The following is a 22,758-nucleotide window of genomic DNA, read 5'->3' as shown; positions in this document are numbered from 1 at the left end:
AGGGTGATTATCTCGCTGAAAACCTAAAACTATTACCTACAAAAATTTATGTTTCAGAGATAATTGCTCTAAAATGTGTATTTAGCTACTTATAAATGTGTAAGCTGTGGAAATTGTTCCTAGCCGATGGGGAAAGTGATTTTCTTCGTTATACGGTACCCCCCAATTCTGGAACACTTTACAAAAAGTAGACCTATTAACGTTTGATATCTCTTGGTGAGCAACGCTTTCAAATTGTTCGATAGTGCTGGAGTTATTTTGGTACTCTCCTTCTATTCAGTCCCGATAAAACAAGTATCTAGCACAAGGAGTGAAGCATTATCTTTTTATGTGACCTGTACATAAATCTATTTGTGAGAAAAGGACATTTATGTGAATACATTTTTTTATGACATGACATTAGCCAAATACAGATAAATTATTTTTTCTTTTTTCTTTCATAATCAGGGTAAATGTATGTTAAAAGGGAAGCTTCTTGAATGCCACAGAACTTTTGCTTTATATCGATGGTAGCAAATGAATAGAGTGCTCTTTAGTTATTACATTTCTATATTTTGTTCTGTGTGGGCTCCGAGAGTCTGAAGGTAAGTTTCAGTTTGCTGGTAATAACTGATATGTTGATATGTTAATTATACATAGTAGTGTGTAATTACTGCAGAGTCAGTTACGTTTCTCATTTCCCTTATAATGACCACAAATTTCATTGTATTTGTATGACTTTCGGCGACCCTCGTCGTGAAGCTGGTAGCGGATTGTTCGATGAGGAAACGACCGAACACTATTCCTGCTTTATCGTTAATTCTTTTTTAATGGAATACAGAATTCCCCTGAGAATAGTTTGCCATCGTTTCTCTTGGTTTTAGTAATTTTCTGCGTATGATTTGTTCTCAGATGATACGTCACACGTCATCAAACAAGGACGTCATCCAACATACTCACTGGCCTCATCTGGCCAGCATTTGTTGACGGTTGTAATTTTGACTATTGATTGAATTCATTTCCGGAATTATTAGCTTATTTGCACCTAATGGTGATTTCATAAAAGGAATTGTGAATAGATCGACACCATATTGCAAAGGAACAAGCAATACAGATCTGTGATCGTTTCGAAAGCGTTAAAACAGAGATCCGATTTAAAAGAAACCTGTAAATAGATACCATAAACAGTTACAAAAGAACCGCTGGCAATCGGAAATGTAATGATTTACCCCCTTAAACAGGACTCTAAAATCAACAAAGGCCTTGTTCGAAAGAGTTTAGCCGATGGTTAAAATAGAAAAATTCTCTGACTATTGGAATGCTTAAGACAGAGCTACGTGCAGCTGTACAGTCTGTTAAGCCGTCGGCAAACGGACCGTGCATGCGAACGTGGAGCGTTGAGCGTGCCGAGTTTCTGACGTCATGGCGTGGAATACCACGCTCGGGAGTCTTTCCGAACGTGCAGAGCAATATCCGGCATGTCAGATATTCTGAGCGTGCGTCTGAGCGTTGACCAATGAGATGGCACAACGCCACCTACGTCACACGCACGCCATCTCCCTTCAGCACAGAGTTGTGAGGCGCCATATTGACATTCATTTCAAGCATATATGTATATATGCCGTTTCTGAGCACCAGCAAACTGAGAATCACTGAAAAACCCGTTGTTAACTGTGTGATTCGTTCCAATAAAATGATGAGAAACATCATATTCTTGGCAAAAGAATTATTGTAACTTCCATATTATGAGAGTAAGCTTTTTGAAGGCAGTGACACACTGAAGATCCACCCAAAACGTATTGTTCTTGGTAGAATTTCTTATAATTAAATTTCAATTAGTAACGTATCTACGATTAAGGTTTTTAGCAAGGGGTAATATAATAAGAGATGTTGGCTGTGAAGCTGGTGTAGCGTAATGAGTAGCGTCAATGTTCTACATAGAGTTATTTATTGGGGCAGTGGTTCGCATCTTCACCCTTCCAGTTTTTTTCCCTAACATTCGTGTTTTTATTAGGTTCTGATACTTTATTATTAGTTTAATATAAGCATATACTATAATATTTGACGTTATTCAAAAATATAAGTTCACCTCCTACAAGACAGCGCTACTTGTATAAAGATAATTTGCTCCTTTTTCTTTTACACTTCGTAATTCACATGTTGCAAAGATTCTGCTACTGCGTAGGAACAGTGATCAAGTAAGACTGACCTTGTTGTTTTACTAAAATGGGGGAATGATGAAATAATGTTTATCTTATGCGGAGAAGTGTTCCAAATTTGTAATGCACTGTTTGTAATGGAACTTTTATAAGCCTATGTCCTTATTGATTGGACATGGTACTTTCCTTTTCATCGACGATGGAGGAAATGTGCGTTTTAATAGAGCTAGCGTGGGAATTTTATGCGCGCCCGTTGAGCAAACAGTGTGATTACGAACTAGAAGCATCCCTCAACTGCCGCTGGAGTGCATTGCGATTGCGTATACCACGTTGGGGCCCACGTACCGTATGTACAAGTCGCATCGTTCCTGAGCGTTCAGCAGCACGTTGAACTTGACACGCTCAACGTTAACGTTCGACATCATGGTCCGTGTGCCGACGGCTATAGTATAGAAATCTTACTAGAATTAGGCACTTCAGATAAAACTAGCTGAGATAAATTAAGGTGCATAAAGCGAGGATTAACGCAAGATATGCTCGACTTTCCGGAATGAGATTTTCACTCTGCAGCGGAGTGTGCGCTGATATGAAACTTCCTGGCAGATTGAAACTGTGTGCCGGGCCGAGACTCGAACTCGGGACCTTTGTTTTTCGCGGGCAACTGCTCTGCCAACTGAGCTAAACGAGCACGACTCACGACCCATCCTCACAGCCTCAATTCCGCCAGTACCTCGTCTCCTACGTTCGAAACTTCACAGAAGCTCTTCTGCGAATCAGCCTTTATGCGCAGTGTGGAAAATTTCAAAGCGTGGAAAGTGAGCACATCTGCACTACAGATACACTGACTTAGTATATGTGGTGAACAGCCGTATAAATAATGAACGTTAAGTGAGCTCTGAACTGTGCTACAGCTAAGAGACTTTAGTCTGAAATGTAATATCATAGAGCAAGCAAAAAATGGATATCAAGTAACAATAAGAGGGAAAGGTAATTTCCCAATGACTGCAGATCTTTCTGTGTGTATAAGCAAATTAAACTTCCCCATAAAATGTATGTATCAACCAGACTTTAATCCAGGGCAGCAGAGGGTATGCCAAATGTTTGTGTGACAGTGATGTCGCCCCTTTTACTGTTACATGATTTTCTATGAGCAGCAGTTTTGAAGAGGAGCTGTCTCTACGTCTTATCGTTACACCGTCGGCTGTTCCTCTGACTCCAACAACTCCAACACCGGGGCCCAACTACTTTCATCAAACGGCGTCGGATTAAAAACCTGGCGCCGTCTGCTGCCGTCGGACTTCCGTCTTTCTTCGATTTAATCTCAGTCCATATTGTGTACTCATTAGACTGTTCATTCTATGCAATAGAAACTGTAATTCTTCTTCACTTTCATTGAACATAGCAATGTCATCAACGAATCTTGTATTATTGATACACTGTCACCATGAATTTTGATTCCACTTTGTGCCTCTATTTTATGTTTGACATTGTTTCTTCGATGTATTGATTGAACAGTAGGGGCGAAGGACTTCATCATTGTCTTACACCTTTTTTAATTCGAACACTTCGTTCTGGTTTTCTCACTCTTTTCGTTCCCTCTTGATTCTTGTACATATTGTGTACTACCCGTCTACCCGTCTTTCCCTATAACGTTACCCCTATCGTCCCCAGGATGTCGAACAACTTGCACCACATTACATTGTAGAATACTTTGTCCTCATCGACAAATCCTATGAACGTGTCTTGTGTTTTCTTTAGTTTTGCTTCCATTGTCAGCTACATCGTCAGAATTGCCTCTCTGATGTCTTTGCCTTTCCAAAACCGAAACTGATCGCGGTTTAACACATCCTTAATTTTCTTCGCCATTTTATGTATATTACTCTTGCAAGCAACTTTGATTCATGAGCTGTTAAGCTGATAGTGTGATAATTCTCGCACTTGTCGGCTCTTGCAATCTTCGGACATGTGTGAATGATGTTTTTTTCCGAAAATCAGATACTCGAACTCGCCAACGTGAATAGTCGTTTTGTTGCCACTTCCCCCAATGTTTTTAGAAATTCCAATGGAGCGTTATTTACCCCTTCTCTCGTATTCAGTCGTCAGTCTTTCAAATACTTTTTAAATTCTAAGTGTAATACTGAATCTCCTATCTCTTCTATATCGGTTCCTCTTTCTTTTTCTATCACATCACCAGACAAGCCTTCCCCCTCAAAGTGTACTCTTTCCACATTTCCGTTCTTAGGCATTTAACATAAGATTCCCATTGCACTCTCAATGTTACTACCCTTGCTTTAATTTCACCTGAGGTTGTTTTGATTTTTCTAAATCCTGAGACAGTAGTTTCGACAGTAAGTTCTTTTCCGGTTGGTTCACATTTTTCATACCCCCGTTTCGCCTTAGATTCCCTGCACGTCTTATATGTTTCATTCTTGAGTGACACATTTCTGTACTCCTGAATTTCCCTCAACATTTTTGAACTTCCTTATTTCATCGATCAACTAATGTATTGCTTCCGTTCCCATTATTATACTTCCTTTGTATTGCCAGTTTTCTTCCCAACTTTTGTTATTGCCCTTTTTAGAAATGTCCATCTCTCTTCAACTAAACTGCCGATTTAGCTATTCCTTATCGCACTGTATATAGCCACAGAGAACTTTACGTGTATCTCTTCAACCCTTAGTACTTTCGTATCCCACTTCCTTACGTATTGGTTCCTAGTGACAAGTCTCTTACCGATCAGCCCACTCTTCATCACTCTTGGTCACCTTAGTCTATATCCACTTCTGGGTACGCCTTACAATCCAGTATCTGACGGTAATGTAATCTTAATGAAGTCTCCTGGCCTTTTCCAAGTATACGTTCTTGTCTTGAGATTCTTGGACAGAATATTCGATCTTACTCACTGAAATTTATTGCAGAGCTCAATTAGTCTTTCTCCTCCCTCATTCCTACTATCAAGCCCATATTCTCCCATAACCCTTACTTCTTCCCATACTGCCGCATTCCAATCCTCACGACTATTAGATTTTCGTCTGTCTTTACGCACTGAATTACTCGTTCAATAAACGCACATACCATCTCTTATCTCACCATTCTCTGCGTGCGACGTCTGCATGTACACCTGAAACAACGTTGTCAGTGTTGGTTTGCTGTCGATTCTGATGAGAACAACACTTTCGTTGAACTCTTCACAGTAATTCACCCTCTGCCTCCATTCCCATTCTTAAAGAGTCCTGTTTCAGTGACACCATTTTCTGCTACTGTTGATATTACCCTATACTCATCTGACCAGAAATTATTGTCTACTTCCCATTTCACTTCACTGACCCCGAGTATATCTAGACTGAGCCTCGGCATTTCCCTTTCCAGATTTTCTAGCTTCCATACTACGTCAAACTTCTGATATCCCACGCCCCGACTCGTGGTACTAGGCACTAAACTTTAAGTTACTTTAAAGTCATTGCTGACATAGAAACACATGGATTGACAACACTTGTCAGTACAAATTGGCGATAAATATTGCAACTGAAAATTTCGTAACAAATTCGTCTAATCAACGTTTTATTTCAATGATTTCTGAATTACTGCTAAAACCAGTATCATATAGTTGAAAGTTGATTCACCAAATGATGTGTCTGAATGCATGAAGTGTAGGCTGTTAATGCCATAACTTCTAACGTTCAAAGGATTGACGACTCATTATCTTTTTAAGTGACCTCTAAACGGTTCTGTCTGTGAGAAAAAGATGCTGAACCCCTGAGTGTATTAATGTCAATATATTTTTTTATGAAATTACGTTATCAAAATACAGATAAATTATTTTTTCTTTTCTTTTCTTTCGAAATAAATGTATACGTAAGTTGAATGAGAAGCCCTCTGGAATACCGTAGAACTTTTACAAGATAACAGGTGAATAGACTTATCTTTAACTATCATTACATTTGTTTCTTTCTTCTGTGTGAGCTCCGAGAGAGCGGATGTAAGTTTCAGTGTACCACTGTTTTCTGGTAATAACTGGAATGTTCATTATACTCAATCATGTTTAGTTACTGCAAAATCAATGACTTTCTTCATTTTCCTTGTCATGAGTATAATTTTCATCGCAGTTTGTACGATTTTTAGCGATTCTCGGGCCGTGAAATAGGGAGCGCATTGCTAGACAATGAAACGACCGGACACTATTCACGTTCTATCCTTCGTTCTTCCTTAACAGAAGGCGGAATCCCCTGAGATGAATTTGCCGTTCTCCTTTGTTGCTTTTACGTGATTTTCTGCTCAGGATTTGTTCTCAGTTGATCGGTCACACATCATCGAACAATAACGTCGCCCAAATACTCAATGGCATGGTACGGTCCCACATGTATTGACTGTGGTCTTAATCCGATGGGACCTATGACATCGCTGTTTGGTCCCCTCCTCCAAATCAACCAACCAACCAACATTTGACTATTAATCGATTCCATTTTCAGAATTATTAATTTATTTGCAATTTATCGTGCTTTTATAGAAGAAAATTTGCACGTCATCATTGGAAAGTGCATATTCGTCGCGAATATTCTCAATATTTTGTAAAGTAGCTAACTGAGACACCTTTCACTGAAACATCTCAGTATACAAAGAAAACCACCCTTCAGGTGCGACATTTTTAAATCCAAACGATGACACTACTTCTACTATTGAAAGTATTGTCGCACTTTGATGTTGGGCAGATGTACTAGTTCATTGTGTATTACATCATGGCATATTTACTGCATTTTCACGGGTTTAGCTGACCCGCTTGCGAAACGTTAGCCTTCATATGCACTTAAATGAAAGGATGTTTCGTCTAAGGTTCCTAATTCCCAAGACGTTACACTACTGGCCATTAAAATTTCTACACCAAGAAGAAATGCAGATGATAAACGGGTACTCATTGGACAAATATATTGTGATTACATTTTCACGCAATTTGGGTGCATAGACCCTGAGAAATCAGTACCCAGAACAACCACCTCTGACGATAATAACGGCCTTGATACACCTGGGCATTGAGTCAAACAGAGCTTGGATGGCATGTACAGGTACAGCTGCCCATGCAGCTTCAACACGATACCACAGTTCATCAAGAGTAGTGGCTGCCGTATTCTGACGAGCCAGTTGCTCGTCCACCATTGACCAGACGTTTTCAATTGGTGAGAGATCAGGCGGATGTGCTGGCCAGGGTAGCAGTCGAACATTTTCTGTATCCTAAAAGGCCCGTACAGGGCCTGTAACATGCGGTCGTACATTATCCTGCTGAAATATAGGGTTTCGCAGGGATCGAATGAAGGTTAGAACCACGGGTCGTAACACATCTGAAATGTAACGTCCACTGTTCGAAGTGCCGTCAATGCGAACAACAGGTGACCGAGACGTGTAACCACGCCAGGTGATACGCCAGTATGGCGATGACGAATACACGCTTCCAATGTGCGTTCACCGCGATGTTGCCAAACACGTATGCGACTATCATGATGCTGTAAACAGAACCTGGATTCATCCGAAAATATTACGTTTTCCCATTCGTGTCTCAGGTTCGTCGAGTACACCATCGCAGGCGCTTCTGTCTGTGATGCAGCGTCAAGGGTAACCGCAGCCATGGTCTCTGAGCTGATAGTCCATGCTGCGGCAAACGTCCTCGAACTGTTCCCTGCAGATGGTTGTTGTCTTGCAAACGTGCCCATCTGTTGACTCAGGGATCGAGACGTGGCTGCACAATCCGTCTCGACTGCTAGTGATACGAGGCCTTTGGGATCCAGCACGGCGTTCCGTATTACCCTCCTGAACCCACCGATTCCATATTCTGCTAACAGTCATTGGATCTCGACCAACGCGAGCAGCAATGTCGCGATACGATAAACCGCAATCGTGATAGGCTATAATTCGACCTTTATCAAAGTCGGAAACGTGATGGTACGCATTTCTCGTCCTTACACGAGGCATCACAACAACGTTTCACATGGCAACGCCGGTCAACTGCTGTTTGTGTATCAGAAATCGGTTGGAAACTTTCCTCATGTCAGTACGTTGTAGGTGACGCCACCGGCGCCATCCTTGTGTGAATGCTCTATCATTTGCATATCACTGCATCTTCTTGCTGTCGGTTAAATTTCGCGTCTGTAGCACGTCTTCTTCTTGGTGTAGCAATTTTAACGGCCAGTGTATTTACACTAAATGCAAGAACTGAGAATATTTACTTGCAGGTGATTGTAAACAAAATTGTGATAGTTTTCCTTTCATTGTCATGTGTAGTATGGACAGATTCTGGTTTCACGACTTAATTCGTGTTTGCAACCTGCCTGTTTCCCAGTGTGTTCGAACTAGAGAAGTGTGTGTGCTAATTACCTGCACAATTTTAGGTAGGTATCATTTGACTAATTACTATGCGAATCCTGGACATCGAGAAAGACAAACAGACATATAGGAATGTATGCTGTTTGGGTGTCAGTATGAATGGTTTCAAGATAACAATCGGTTCCCTTTAACAGAGAAAAATTCTGTACGGCGAATTAAGACTCTGACAGCCTCAGCATGTCGTGGTCAAGAACATCAAACACTCTCTCTCGCTTGCATTCCAGTACTGATTTCGTAGCCACCGATCGCAAGAAAATCAGCTTGCACTCTTCAGTCACGGGGTCCATAAAGCTCAGCACAGGAGTAATTTATACTGTGTTTCTTGCCTTCCGGTAAGCCTCCTATGCAACTCTGCATCGTTGAGTAGATAACAAAATATTTGTTGTTTTGCCATCGTAACAGCTTTCCAGTTCGACTGACGACTTGTTATCTAGCAGTACTTCCGTCTTAGTGAGGAGGCATCGTCAGAGGAGAAGTTAGCCTCTGTTGTACCTCAAACAATTGAGATTGGAGAAATACTGACCACAGGGTTTGAAAAAAGTGTCAACCATTTTCAGAGAGGGTAGCACTCACCGATAGAAGAAAAACAAGACCAATAAAAATGGATATGAGCAGTAAGGTGAAAGGACTATACATAGGGACTAACAAGGGAAATGAAAGCAAGATTGTAGAAAGGCAAGAGGAAACAGATGAAGATTAGACGGATGTCATGATACTGTGAAGAGATTTTCACACGGGGACTGAAGGGCATAATTCGAAACAAGGGTCCCGTAGTAGACGACTGTCCCTCAGAACTATTGATATCCTTAGGGGAGCCCGTACTGACAAAACTGTTTCACCTGGTGTGCTAGATGTATGAGATAGGGGAAATAATCTCAGGTGTCAAGAAGAATGTAATAATTCCAATTACGAAGAAATCAGGTGCTGACAGCTGTGAATATTACTGAACTATTAACTGAGTAACTCATAGCTGCAAAACACTGACATGAATTATTTACAGCAGAATGAAAAAAACAGAAGTCGACCTCGGAGAAGATCAGTCTGGGTTTCGGAGAAAAGTAGGAACATGTGAGGCGATATTGACCATATAACGCATCCTAGAAAATAGGTTATAAACGGCAAGTCTACTGTCATAATATGTGTAGACTTAAAGAAAGCTTTTGACAATTTTTCAGGAAGAGACTGTTAGAAATTTTGAAGGTTATAGGGGTAAAGTACAGGAGCGAAAGGTTGTATACAAGTTGTACAGCAACCAGATGGCAGTTAGAAGAGTCGAAGGGCACGAAAGGGAAGCAGTGATTAAGGAGGGAGTGAGACAGGATTGTAGCCTGTCTGCGACGTTATTCCACTTCTACACTGAGCAAGCAGTAAAGGATACCTGTGGTATACACCACTTCTAACAAACTCCGAACAACGCGCTCCAGTACGCGGCCGCCAAATACATCGCTGGCCGCACTTCTCTGGGCTGCCCGCTGCTTCCTTCGCTGGCCGTCTTCACACGCACGCTCCCTGACGTGGCCGAGAAATACATCGCTGGCCGCACTTCTCCGGGCGGCTCCGGCTACCATCGCTGACCGCCTTCGCGCGCGCGCGTTTGTCAGCACACAGCAATTGGCTACGCCAGGAAACATTGCGATTGGTTTTCCCTGGAAAACAGCGACCCTAGCCGACGGCTCCATTAACTAGCAAGCCTTATATAAACCCGGCCGCCGCCGCAAACGACAGTTCTCATCGGGAAGTGCAGTACGCCGTGTTCCAGCTGCTTGTGGATGACTCGCCGCACCACTCGAGGTTACCTGGATGCTCGGCGGAAAATCTAGCGACTTCACTTGGAGAGACTGAACTTCACTGGACTTGGGAATAATTACGGGACGTGCACCCCACCATGCACATTCGGACATTGGTATAACCAAACTTTAATTCTGCATTACTTCTGAGTGTGAGCCTGGGTAGACGCTTGGCTAACATAATTGTTAAAAAGTGATTTGTGATTTAATAAACCAGACTGAAGCGGTTATTGTGTTATTCCTGGTTATAACAATACCAAAGAAAAATTCAAAACAGGACTTACACCTGAGGGAGAAGAATTACAATTTTTGAGGATTCCTTTTGGCACTACAATTCTGTCAAAGACACACAGCAAAGGATCTGGCAGAGTGGATGAGTAGTATCGACAGTGTCTCGAAAGGAAGATACAAGGAAACTATCAACAAGAACAAGGATAACGGAATGTAGGCAAACGAAATCAGGCAATTATGAGGGAAGTAGATTAGGAAATGCGACACTAAAAATATTAGATGAGCTTCGCTATGTGGGCAGCAAATTAACTGACGATGCCCGAAGTTGGGGCGATATAAACTGTAGACGGATAATGGCAAGACAAGCATTTACGAAGAAGAGAAATTTGTTAACATTGAATGTAAATTTATGCGTTAGGAAGTCTTCTCGTAAGGTATTAGTCTGGAGTGTAGCCCTATACGGAAGTGAAACATGGCTTCAGACGAGAAGAGAACAGGAACTTTTGAAATGTGATGCTATAGATGTTTTCCGAGGACGGAATGGGCAGATACGGCAACTAGTGAGAAGGTACTGAACAGAATTGCAGAGAAAATAAAATTGAGGCATAGCTTGACTACAGTAGGGGTTTGGTTGATAGAACACATTCTGGGACATCAAGGGATCACAAATGCAGTAACGGAGAGAAGTGTGAGGAACAAAAACTATAGAGGGAGACGAGGAAACGAGAACGGTAAGCAGGTTCTAATGTGCATTGCAGTAGTTATTTGGAAATGAAGCGGCTTGGAGGTGCATCAAACCTGTCTTCGGACTGAAGACCGCAACGACGGCAACAACAAAAACAATAACAAAAACGAAACAGCCACTTCCTGGAAACTAAGCATTTGATCATAGGAGGGCTGGACCACGCTTGGTGATAGATATGACCACACTGGCGCTGCCTCAACATGGTCGAGCGACTACTTTGACGGGTTTTTCTATCGCACAATTCTGGGTGCACCTTAGTATAAGTATTATTAAACAGTCTGCAGTTAGTTGGGTGGTTGCAATCGTTTTGTATTACAATTTTAGTATTTGTTATTGTAATGCAAATTTCTAGAAACTTGAAATAGATATCGTTCTGTCTTACCAATTTACACAAATGACTTCACTTTTTTGTTTACTGTTATCGTGCTGCCGGCCGGAGTGACCGTGCGGTTCTAGGCGCTACAGTCTGGAACCGAGCGACCGCTACGGTCGCAGGTTCGAATTCTGCCTCGGGCATGGACGTTTGTGATGTCCTAAGGTTCGTTAGGTTTAATTAGTTCTAAGTTCTAGGCGACTGATGACCTCAGAAGTTAAGTCGCCTAGTGCTCAGAGCCATTTGAACCATTTGTTATTGTGCTGTCTCTACGTATGAATGGCTCAGTACATTTTCGTTTCTCCTTTCCACCACTTGTTAGCAATGGACACTGACTACGTACAAATGAAATGGTGAATATGATTTTCTGCTATGTTTCAGGAAGTGGAAGTAGCCTTTGAGCCCGTACCCTCTACGCCGAAAAACATTTACGTTACAGAGCACTCTCTAATAAGCTGTTCGGACAACTTTTCTAGCGTCTTATGAGCACAAAATCTCCAGCACACCAAAAAGTAAACAGTGGAAGACCTCACTAAACCTACACTTCTGAGACAGGTGAGCGTGTGCAGCATTATTGGACGAAAATTCTGAAACCTCTGCGCAACCATTAGCAGCAGGGGAAGGCATGAGTCATCCTCTTGTCTGGACAGTAATTCATCATCATATTTTACTATATCTATACCATCTCCAGAACGCTGACCACCGTTGTAGACTGCAGTTTTGACAATGGCTCTTGCAATGTGTGGCAAAGATCCATTATCTACATAAAAGATTTCACTTACAGACGGGAATCACAAGAAATGATGTCGTGAGTTTTCATAATATGCATGTGTGAGTTGATGCAAATCTCCATGGAAATGTGGAAAGAGAACATCAGCACTGTTCTCAATCAACGGTCAGGCGCCCTTGGCCATAGATTCATAGGGCACTGAGTGTTACTACAGATGTTAAATGGGACTGATTACGAGAACTTCGTCATTATCAGCTGCACAAGTATTAAGCACAAACATTTGACATGCCGATGTGTGATGATCTTCGTGGTAGCGGGAAGTGAATATGCAGAGTGAAGTGATTTGTAACAATGGCGTATTATATGAGGTAAAGATTCAAAAGCGTCAGACCCGATGATGACAGCGTAGCTCTGTCGAAACCGGTTATTCAATAAAATGGTTTTCTAGCGATCTTGCCTTGTGAAGTTTTCCTCAGTTACCATACATTACAGATCGCCCGCAGACTGAGCATATCAGGAATATATACACACATCAAAAAAAGTTTTGCATCACCCCGGTTCCGAGAGTTCTGGAACCTCCACATAGAATTGGAATATGATCAACATAAACATCATTTCCGACCTTTTTATTACTCACGAAAACCACGCTTCGCATGTTGTACCACCATACAGCGAGACCTTCAGAGCTGGTGGCCTATTGCTGTACACACCGGTATCTCTAATACCCAAGTAGTACGTCCTCTTGCATTGATGCTTGCCTGTATTCGTCGTGGCATACTATCCAGAAGTTCATCAATGCACTGTTGGTCCAGATTGTCCCACTTCTCAATGGCGATTCGGCGTAGGTCCCTCAGAGTGAATGGTGGGTCACGTCGTCCATAAACAGCCCTTTTCAATCTATCCCACGCATGTTCGATGGGATTCATGTCTGGAGAACATGATGGTTACTCTAGTCAAGCGATGTCGTTATCTTGAAGGAAGTCATTTACAAGGTGTGCACGATGGGAGCGCGAATTGTCGTCCATGAAGATGAATGCCTCGTCAGTAGGCTGCCGATACGGTTGCACTATCGGTCGGAGGATGGCATTCACATATCGAACAGCCGTTACCGCGCCTTCCATGACCACCAGCGGCGCACGTCGGCCCCACATAATGCCACTCCATAACAGCAGGCAACATCCACCTTGCTGCACTCGCTGTCAAAGGTCTTCAGCCTGACCGGATTGCCTCCAAACACTTCTCCGACGATTGTGTGGTTGAAGACATATGCGACACTCTTCGGTGAAGAGAACGTGATGTCAATCCTGAGCGGTCCATTCGGCATGTTGTTGGGCCCGTCTGTACCGCGCTGCATGATGTCGTGGTTGCAAAGATGGACCTCGCCATGGACGTCGGGGGTGAAGTTGCGCATCACTCAGCCTATTGCACACAGTTTGAGTCGTAACACGACATCCTGTGGCTGCAAGGAAAGCATTTTCAACATGGCGGCGTTGCTGTCGAACAACATCGCTTTGGTTCACTCCGAGACGCCTGGACACTTCCCTTGTTGACAGCCCTTCCTGGCACCAAGTAACAATGCAGACTCGATCGAACCGCGGTATTGACCGTCTAGGCGTGGTTGAATTACAGGCAACACAAGCCGTGTGCCTCCTTCGCGGTGGAATGACTGGAACTGATCGGCTGTCGGACCCCCTCCGTCTAATAAGCGGTGCTCATGCTTTGTTGTTGACATATTTTACGTTGTTTAGTGATATCTCTGAACAGTCAAAGGAACTGTGTCTGTGATACAATATCAACAGCCAACGTCTTTCTTCCGCAGTTCTGGAAGCCAGGGCGATGCAAAATATTTTTTGATGTGTGTATATCTCAGAAAATACACTTTTCTGAATGTATGCTTTTTAGATTTTTTCGTGATAACTACTATCAAATCTCAAAAAATTCGACACTTATTTCACACCGGTTATATAAATGGCTGGGCAGACAACATTTTAGCTGTCTGAGGGTGTTCATAGCTGCATAGTGAGAGGTCACATCGTTAGAAAGTTAAGCAATTTAGGAAGACTTGAAGATTATCAGCACTTGGAGCAAATAGTTGAGCTGACCCTCAACTTATATAAATACAGCGTCTCGTTCACAAATAAACTCGATGTCCTTCGAATTTAGTATTCACTGTCGGTCACTGCAATAGTCATCTACATCTACATCTACATCTACATTGATACTCCGCAAGCCACCCAACGGTGTGCGGCGGAGGGCACTTTACGTGCCACTGTCATTACCTCCCTTTCCTGTTCCAGTCGCGTATGGTTCGCGGGAAGAACGACTGTCTGAAAGCCTCCGTGCGCGCTCTAATCTCTTTTATTTTACATTCGTGATCTCCTCGGGAAGTATAAGTAGGGGGAAGCAATATATTCGATACCTCATCCAGAAACGCACCCTCTCGAAACCTGGCGAGCAAGCTACACCGCGATGCAGAGCGCCTCTCTTGCAGAGTCTGCCACTTGAGCTTATTAAACATCTCCGTAACGCTATCACGGTTACCAAATAACCCAGTGACGAAACGCGCCGCTCTTCTTTGGATCTTCTCTATCTCCTCCGTCAACCCGACCTGGTACGGATCCCACACTGATGAGTAATACTCAAGTATAGGTCGAACGAGTGTTTTGTAAGCCACCTCCTTTGTTGATGGACTACATTTTCTAAGCACTCTCCCAATGAATCTCAACCTGGTACCCGCCTTACAAACAATTAGTTTTATATGATCATTCCACTTCAAATCGTTCCGTACGCATACTCCCAGATATTTTACAGAAGTAACTGCTACCAGTGTTTGTTCCGCTATCATATAATCATACAGTAAAGGATCCTTCTTTCTATGTATTCGCAATACATTACATTTGTCTATGTTAAGGGTCAGTTGCCACTCCCTGCACCAAGTGCCTATCCGCTGCAGATCTTCCTGTATTTCGCTACAATTTTCTAATGCAGCAACTTCTCTGTATACTACAGCATCATCCGCGAAAAGCCGCATGGAACTTCCGACACTATCTACTAAGTCATTTATATATATTGTGAAAAGCAATGGTCCCATAACACTCCCCTGTGGCACGCCAGAGGTTACTTTAACGTCTGTAGACGTCTCTCCATTGATAACAACATGCTGTGTTCTGTTTGCTAAAAACTCTTCAATCCAGCCACACAGCTGGTCTGATATTCCGTAGGCTCTTACTTTGTTTATCAGGCGACAGTGCGGAACTGTATCGAACGCCTTCCGGAAGTCAAGAAAAATAGCATCTACCTGGGAGCCTGTATCTAATATTTTCATACCTCGCAAGCCACACGGCGCAATGAACCATCACATAAATCTACTCCTGGGAAAGCCAGATATCTAAGAAATTGTTACTCGGTGGGAGCTGCTTATGAGATCGTAATTTCATGCAATTGCTGGGTGGTGGGGTCGGTACTAAAAAGGGAACCTCCCCATCGCACCCCCCTCAGATTTAGTTATAAGTTGGCACAGTCGACAGGCCTTGAAAAACTGAACACAGATCAATTGAGAAAACAGGAAGAAGTTGTGTGGAACTGTGAAAAAATAAGCAAAATATACAAACTGAGTAGGTCATGCGAAGATATGCAACATCAAGGAGACTTGGACTGCAGGAGCGCCGTGGTCTCGTGGTAACGTGAGCAGCTGTGGAACGTAAGGTCCTTGGTTCGAATCTTCCATCGAGTGACAAATTTAATTTTTTATTTTCAGTTGATGTGACAAACTCTTATGTTTTCACCACTTTTTTGGGAGTGATTATCACATCCACAAGAAAACCTAAATCGGGCAAGGTAGAAAAATCTTTTTACCCATTCGCCAAGTGTACAAGTTAGGTGGGTCGACTGTCATGTGACGCACATGCCGTCACCTGTGTCGTATAGAATATATCAGATGTGTTTTCCTGTGGAGGAATCGGTTGACCTATGACCTTGCGATCAAATATTTTCGGTTCCCATTGGAGAGGCACGTCCTTTCGTCTACTAATCGCACGGTTTTGCGATGCGAGACGTCAATGAACGAACGGACAGATAATAACTATGCGAAAATGAAGAAAGTAAAATTTTCACTCGAGGGAAGACTTGAACCACGGACCTCTCGCTCTACACCTGCTCACGCTACCACGGGACCACGGCGCTCTTGACCTCATATGGTCCGTGATGTTGCCTATGTGACCCATGGACTACTCAGTTTGTATATTTTGCTTATTTTTCACAGTTCCACACAACTTCTTCCTGTTTTCTCAATTGATCTGTGTTCAGTTTTTCAAGGCCTATCCACCGTGCCAACTTATAACTAAATCTGAGGGGGGTGCGATGGGGAGGTTCCCTTGTAAGGAAAGATAGAAAAGTTTCGTGTAAGAGCTAAGTGACTTCCCACAGGTGTCATTAGTCAGAGACAGACAATCACAGAAATGCTTAACAAATTCATGTCTTTCTTCCAGCGGACAATCCTTGATTGGAAGAAGACGGTATAAAACGGAATTGTGCCCTTAGCCACATAGTTTACTCTAGTTTGAGCAACACAAACGCAAATATAATGATACTGACGAACTGATTTGATTCTTTCTGCGAACATATTTCGTTTATCACTGTAATGTAGATGGTTATTTGGCATCTACCTCATCAAATGGCTAGTTCCAATTAAATGCAGAGAGCTACTCTCACTGATTATAACACAACTGCTGAACAGTAAATCAGTACCAACAGTTTTAGGCTAATATTTGGACTAGTCGTTTAGACATTGTCATACATGGATATTTCCGCAAAATGGTATGCACATAACGCCCATAATTGCATTATGTTGTTAATGGCATTAAGGAGAATGTTTATCATTCAGTACTTCGATTACTTTTGTTTAACTGTGATTTCATGTCCACTTCAACACTACGACAATAACGATAACTGAAAACATTAAAGGATTTAAAATTTCGTCTGTAAGGCTTAACAACAACAGTCCAAATCTGAAACGCGCCGATTTGGACATAGATTCACATTAGCCTACAGATATACCTTTATAACACCACCAAGAATGCAGGATGCGTAATTCCTTTCGTAGCCATTGTTCAGAAACGACCGTGGTAACTTCAAAGTAGACTGCAAGTCATGTAGACAGATTCGTTTTGCTGTTTAATTTAGTCCTTATTATTTATTCAAGCATTTAATAAGAGATTAATCCTCTCTCATTCTTACACCATTGACCAATATATGTTGGTCACTGACCTACGGTCGAAAAGCGGTGAATTGATGGGTATTCATGGCTGACACCCAAAAATGCCACTACGCCTGAGTATAGAACCCAAAACAAGTTTCATTGAGGTACTGTACCACTGGTCAAATGGACCGAGCAGGTGTTCCAGCCTATTACATTTAGGTCTCTGCTGTCAAAGGCACCAAGTTCTGTAGAATTTTGTACGCTGTACTTCGTAGCACAAACCGTCTATACCAGCGTTTCTTCACCTTTGGCGGGGGAGGGAGGGGGGGGGGGGGCGAGCTTATCAAAGACGTAATGCTCTTCTAAATAGGAATATATTAGTACTCCACTATACTTTAAGTAATTAACTTTACAGTACTAACTTAGAAATAAGTTTTGTAATCACACTAGTTAACAGCCATTTTACATCTCGGATGTGATATATCAAATAGTATGTATTTTGATGTTTAGAATCCGAATATACCTTTCAAAATGTTCTAGCACGTACCATTTTTTAGCTTTTAAAGGTTTCTTATTTTTCGTATACAATATTTCGCTTTTTGCTGTTTTTCTGTTTTTACGTTTAATTGCTTGTTTTTGATTTTCAGAGGAAACTTAGACTGAAACCTGGTAGTCAAGGGAAGGCAGGATTCGTTTACGATTGTGGACGGGGCTGTAATCAGTTGCTATTGGTTGCCTTTTACAGTTACACACAATTTATTTTAAACTAGCAATTGCAGACTCCACAATAAATAAAAAAAATACCACACGTTATTAATGAAGGAATAAACAATAGTGTTTTCAGTGAGTTACAATTTAGCAAATCACCATTAAATACACATACAGCAGATAATGTTTTAAAAGCAAGCCACTGTGATCTGGGCTGAAAGCCTTACACGCCAGGAATGGCAATAAATTAAAAATTGTTTAAGAACTCGTTGCAATTTACAACTTACAAGTATTGAAATATTAAAGTCGCCACAAGCACAGCAAAAGGCGTGGAATGATGGAGTGTTACGCTGAACTACTGGCCATCACACCTCCTTTTAGAACACACATGTCTTAACTAACGGGCCACAGACGGTCTTCCAGGAATCGACCTCTGAGAAGGTTCAGCAACAAACACTTTCGCGAGCGATGAGATAGTCAGCCAAGAGCTGCATTCACTTCACAAGATGGTAACTCAGACTAGTGGCAATCTAACGAATGACTAATGATAATCTAGCTGAAGCTACCTGACGTCCGATAAACTAAATGTACCGATGGGACAATACGCCAAAGCCGGAACCGGCGGTCTGCATTACGTCCCCAGAATACTGTGCTTAGAGCGCCAAGAAGTCGAGGATAGCTAATCAGATCCGCCTTTCCCACTCCACTCGCTGCTCTTCACCTTGGTGACACTACGAGCAGCAACACGAACCCAAGTCACTAGAGAATCGCGAGATATCACAGTGGTGGAGGTTTCTCTACTTGGATTGAAATGCACTCATCTTAAAGCTTGCTCCGAGCGAGGTGGCGCAGTGGTTAGCACACTGGACTCGCATTCGGGAGGACGACGGTTCAATCCCGTCTCCAGCCATCCTGATTTAGGTTTTCCGTGATTTCCCTAAATCGTTTCAGGCAAATGCCGGGATGGTTCCTATGAAAGGGCACGGCCGATTTCCTTCCCCATCCTTCCCTAACCCAAGCTTGCGCTCCGTCCCTAATGACCTCGTTGTCGACGGGACGTTAAACAACACTAACCTAACCTAACCCTTAAAGCTTGCTGGATCCGGTTTACGACGAGGTCGTGCACCCTCGTGACCACAGCCCTTCCATCCGGCAGTCCATGCGTGACTCCAGCGGTCCCGGCGTGTTCTGGCACTGCGCGGACCTGGCTCTTCCTGAGTCCCCAACCGAACTGGCCCACTCACACGACCCGGAAAAACAACAATGTAGCCCCAAAGATAGGGCAACAGTTACTACATATCGATAACCGCAACTGCTGCCACCAGCGAACTGCTTGCAGAACCGAGTGGCGCCAGTCAACAAGAGAAGAAGGAAAGCAACCGCAACCACGCCAACTAAACCATACCGTCTGGCCTCCAACAGAGGGCGGAAACCTACAAACAGCGCCAAAGCGAGCCGCAGCACGGCTCATAGCCGATCTACAAATAGTCAGTAAATAGTTGGTCTGGTAACCCACTGGTATGAAAGTGAATGTGTCCTGTGGAAGATAGTGCAAACATTTAGTGTTTAAAACTTACACTAAGAAAAATGGCAACAAGTAAATGTCATTGCTGCCTAAACCACCCCGACAACTTTTGTTATGGGTGTGGGAAATTCACTCCAAAAGCCCAAAGAAAACCAATCACTGATTTGGTTAAGAAGGCATATAAATTGTATTTTGATTGTACTGTTGGCGATCAAGATAAAAATTTTGCACCTCATATTGCCTGCATAGCCTGTACTACAGCCCTAACCGAGTGGTTGAAAGGAAAACGTCGAGCCATGCCATTCGCTGTTCCGATGGTGTGGTGTGAGCCTAAAGACCATTATTCAGACTATCTGACTGACTATCAGACTGTCTTACAAATATTTCGAAACATTCAAGCAAAATCAGACACAAAATAAAGAATCCAAATGTATTTTCAGTGCATTTGCCTGTTCCATATGATGAGTGGTTGCCTGTTTCTGTCTGGAACTTGAAAGCCACGGAATCAGACACCACGTCAAATGAATCAGAAAGTTTTGAAGATATAGAAGAGTACTGCCCTCAATATCATGACACTTCGCCTCAGCTCTTTAATCAAAAGGAATTGAACGATTTGGTTTGCGATCTAAAACTTCCGAAACAGCAAGCTGAACTCTTGGGGTCGAGACTGCAACAACGGATTCTTCTAGCTCCAGGGACAAAAATTTCCTGTTTCAGATCAAGAGGTGCTTCCTTCGCTCAGTATTTCGATATGCAGAATTCACTGTGTGTTCGTAGAGATGTCAATCGGCTGATGATGCAGCTAGGTGTACAACATATTGCACAGGAGTGGCGACTATTTATTCACTTCAGTAAAACCAGCTCGAAAGCAGTACTACTACGTAATAGCAATGCATTTCCATCGGTACCTTTGCTTTACGCAGTAGACATGGAAGACACTTATGAAACCATGGCTTTGGTGCTAGAGGCTATCAAATATAAGGATCGTGAATGGCAGCTTTGCTGTGATTTGAAAGTTGTTGCACTCCTTACAGGTTTACAGGCTGGATTCACGAAATATTGCTGCCTTTTGTGCCTTTGGGACAGCCGTGACACCAAGAACCACTATACAGTCAAGGAATGGCCTATCAGGAAGTCATACGTTCCTGAAACGTGAATGTAAACAGTACCCCATTGGTTGAGCCCGATAAAATCATTTTGCCTCCCATTCATATCAAGTTGGGCCTTATCAAGAACTTTGTAAGAGCTCTGGATAAAGAAGTTGAGGGTTTCAATCATTTAAAAGAAAAGTTTTCCAAATTAAGTGAAGCAAAACTGAAAGAGGGTATATTTTTTGGCGTGCAACATCCAACCTTTGATACCAAAATCACAGATATCCAATTACGTGCTTGGTCCTCTTTTAAAGCAATTGCGAAGGGCTTTTTGGGTAACAGAAAAGACAAAAACTGTGTTACCATTGTGAATGATTTGTTGGACAACTATAAAAACGTGGGGTATAGAATGTCGCTTAAAATTCACTTGCCACATTCTCACCTTGATTTCTTCCCGGAAAATTTGGGAACCGTAAGCGATGAGCATGGTGAACGCTTTCACCAGGACATTCTTACCATGGAACACCGCTACCAAGGCCATTGGAACCCTTCGATGATGGGTGACTACTGCTGAGGTCTTGTTAAGGAGAGTAGGGAAACGGCAAACAAAAGAAGAGCTCCGTCGTCGCAATTTTCAAAAACCAAAGACGATTAAAGATGAAAGTATCTTCTGAACTAATTTGGATCTTTTATTGGCATCATGCCTATATATGAATTAAAAATACTATTGATTTCAAACGATCTGTATGTTTTATTGTTTGACTTAATTGCGTCAATTTTCGCTATTACCATTTTTTATTCTTCTGTGTATCTAGGAAATGTGGCGTCATAGAGAAAAAACGATTTTACCTGTGTTTTCAGCACCCCAAACTTAGGTAAATCCACCTGTTTACAAACCAGATGCAGAGAAAAGTTTAAATTTTTTAACTAGTGTTATTAGTGACTCCATTGTGCTTGGCTTGCAGAGCTTTGTTTTTCGAACGGTAGTTTAATATTGAAAGTAGACATTCTGAGTTCTTCTACTACAGTATATTCAGCTGAGATATGTATTCTGTCTTTGAAGTAGCCAACGCAGAAAATCAGGTTGGAAATGTAATTATTAGCCACCATGTTCAATATTCAAAAGGCAACTTATTGCTAAATTGTCTATTGAGTTCACCATTTGCAGTGAAATGTATGAACGCTTCTTCATCGTCAATTAAGAGACCTTTGTATTTTCGCGTGCATTTTGTAAGACAGAGTGCAATAGATAGCCTTAGATTCAGGTTTTGTCAATGTAGCAGGTTACTAATGCGAAATAACAACAAATTTACTTATTCTTGGTAACTTGTAAGGTTGGTAATTTCGTAGATTTAGCGTCAAAATACTATGTTTTTCCTAGAGGCCGTAGTTTTCAAGTTGTTCATGGCTATTGCTCCTACAACTGTACAGAAATTTGTGACTGTACGAATTATTTCGCAAATTCGACAGCTTTTGGTTTTCATTGAGTAGAGTTATCAAGTCACCACCATAGTCGTCCGCTTTGCAGAATGTTAATTTTATGTAACAATTTTGTGAAATCTAATAGAATAAAATAAAAAAATTATATCGTTGTATTCGTCTGGCCCTCTAAGTACGAAAACACTGTGCTTGTAAGGGCTAAGCTGGGATCAAATTGTCAACGTAATTAGTTTCAGTGACACGTTTACAAAAGTAGTATTTTCTTCATTACGCTCAAGGGCACGTTTAAACTAACTATGTCAACGAAATAACTGACTATGATGGTGGCGTAATAGCACGATCAGTAGAGGCCAGAAGAAGTCCAATAACGAGAACAGTTCACGCAATCCGAAATTTTTATACATTGGTGGGAGTGAGTGCC

The sequence above is a fragment of the Schistocerca piceifrons genome, chromosome 1 (genome assembly GCF_021461385.2).
Source record: "Schistocerca piceifrons isolate TAMUIC-IGC-003096 chromosome 1, iqSchPice1.1, whole genome shotgun sequence".
Taxonomy (NCBI): domain Eukaryota; kingdom Metazoa; phylum Arthropoda; class Insecta; order Orthoptera; family Acrididae; genus Schistocerca; species Schistocerca piceifrons.
The sequence above is the reverse complement of the archived record's forward strand: the minus strand, read 5'-3'. Positions refer to the sequence as shown.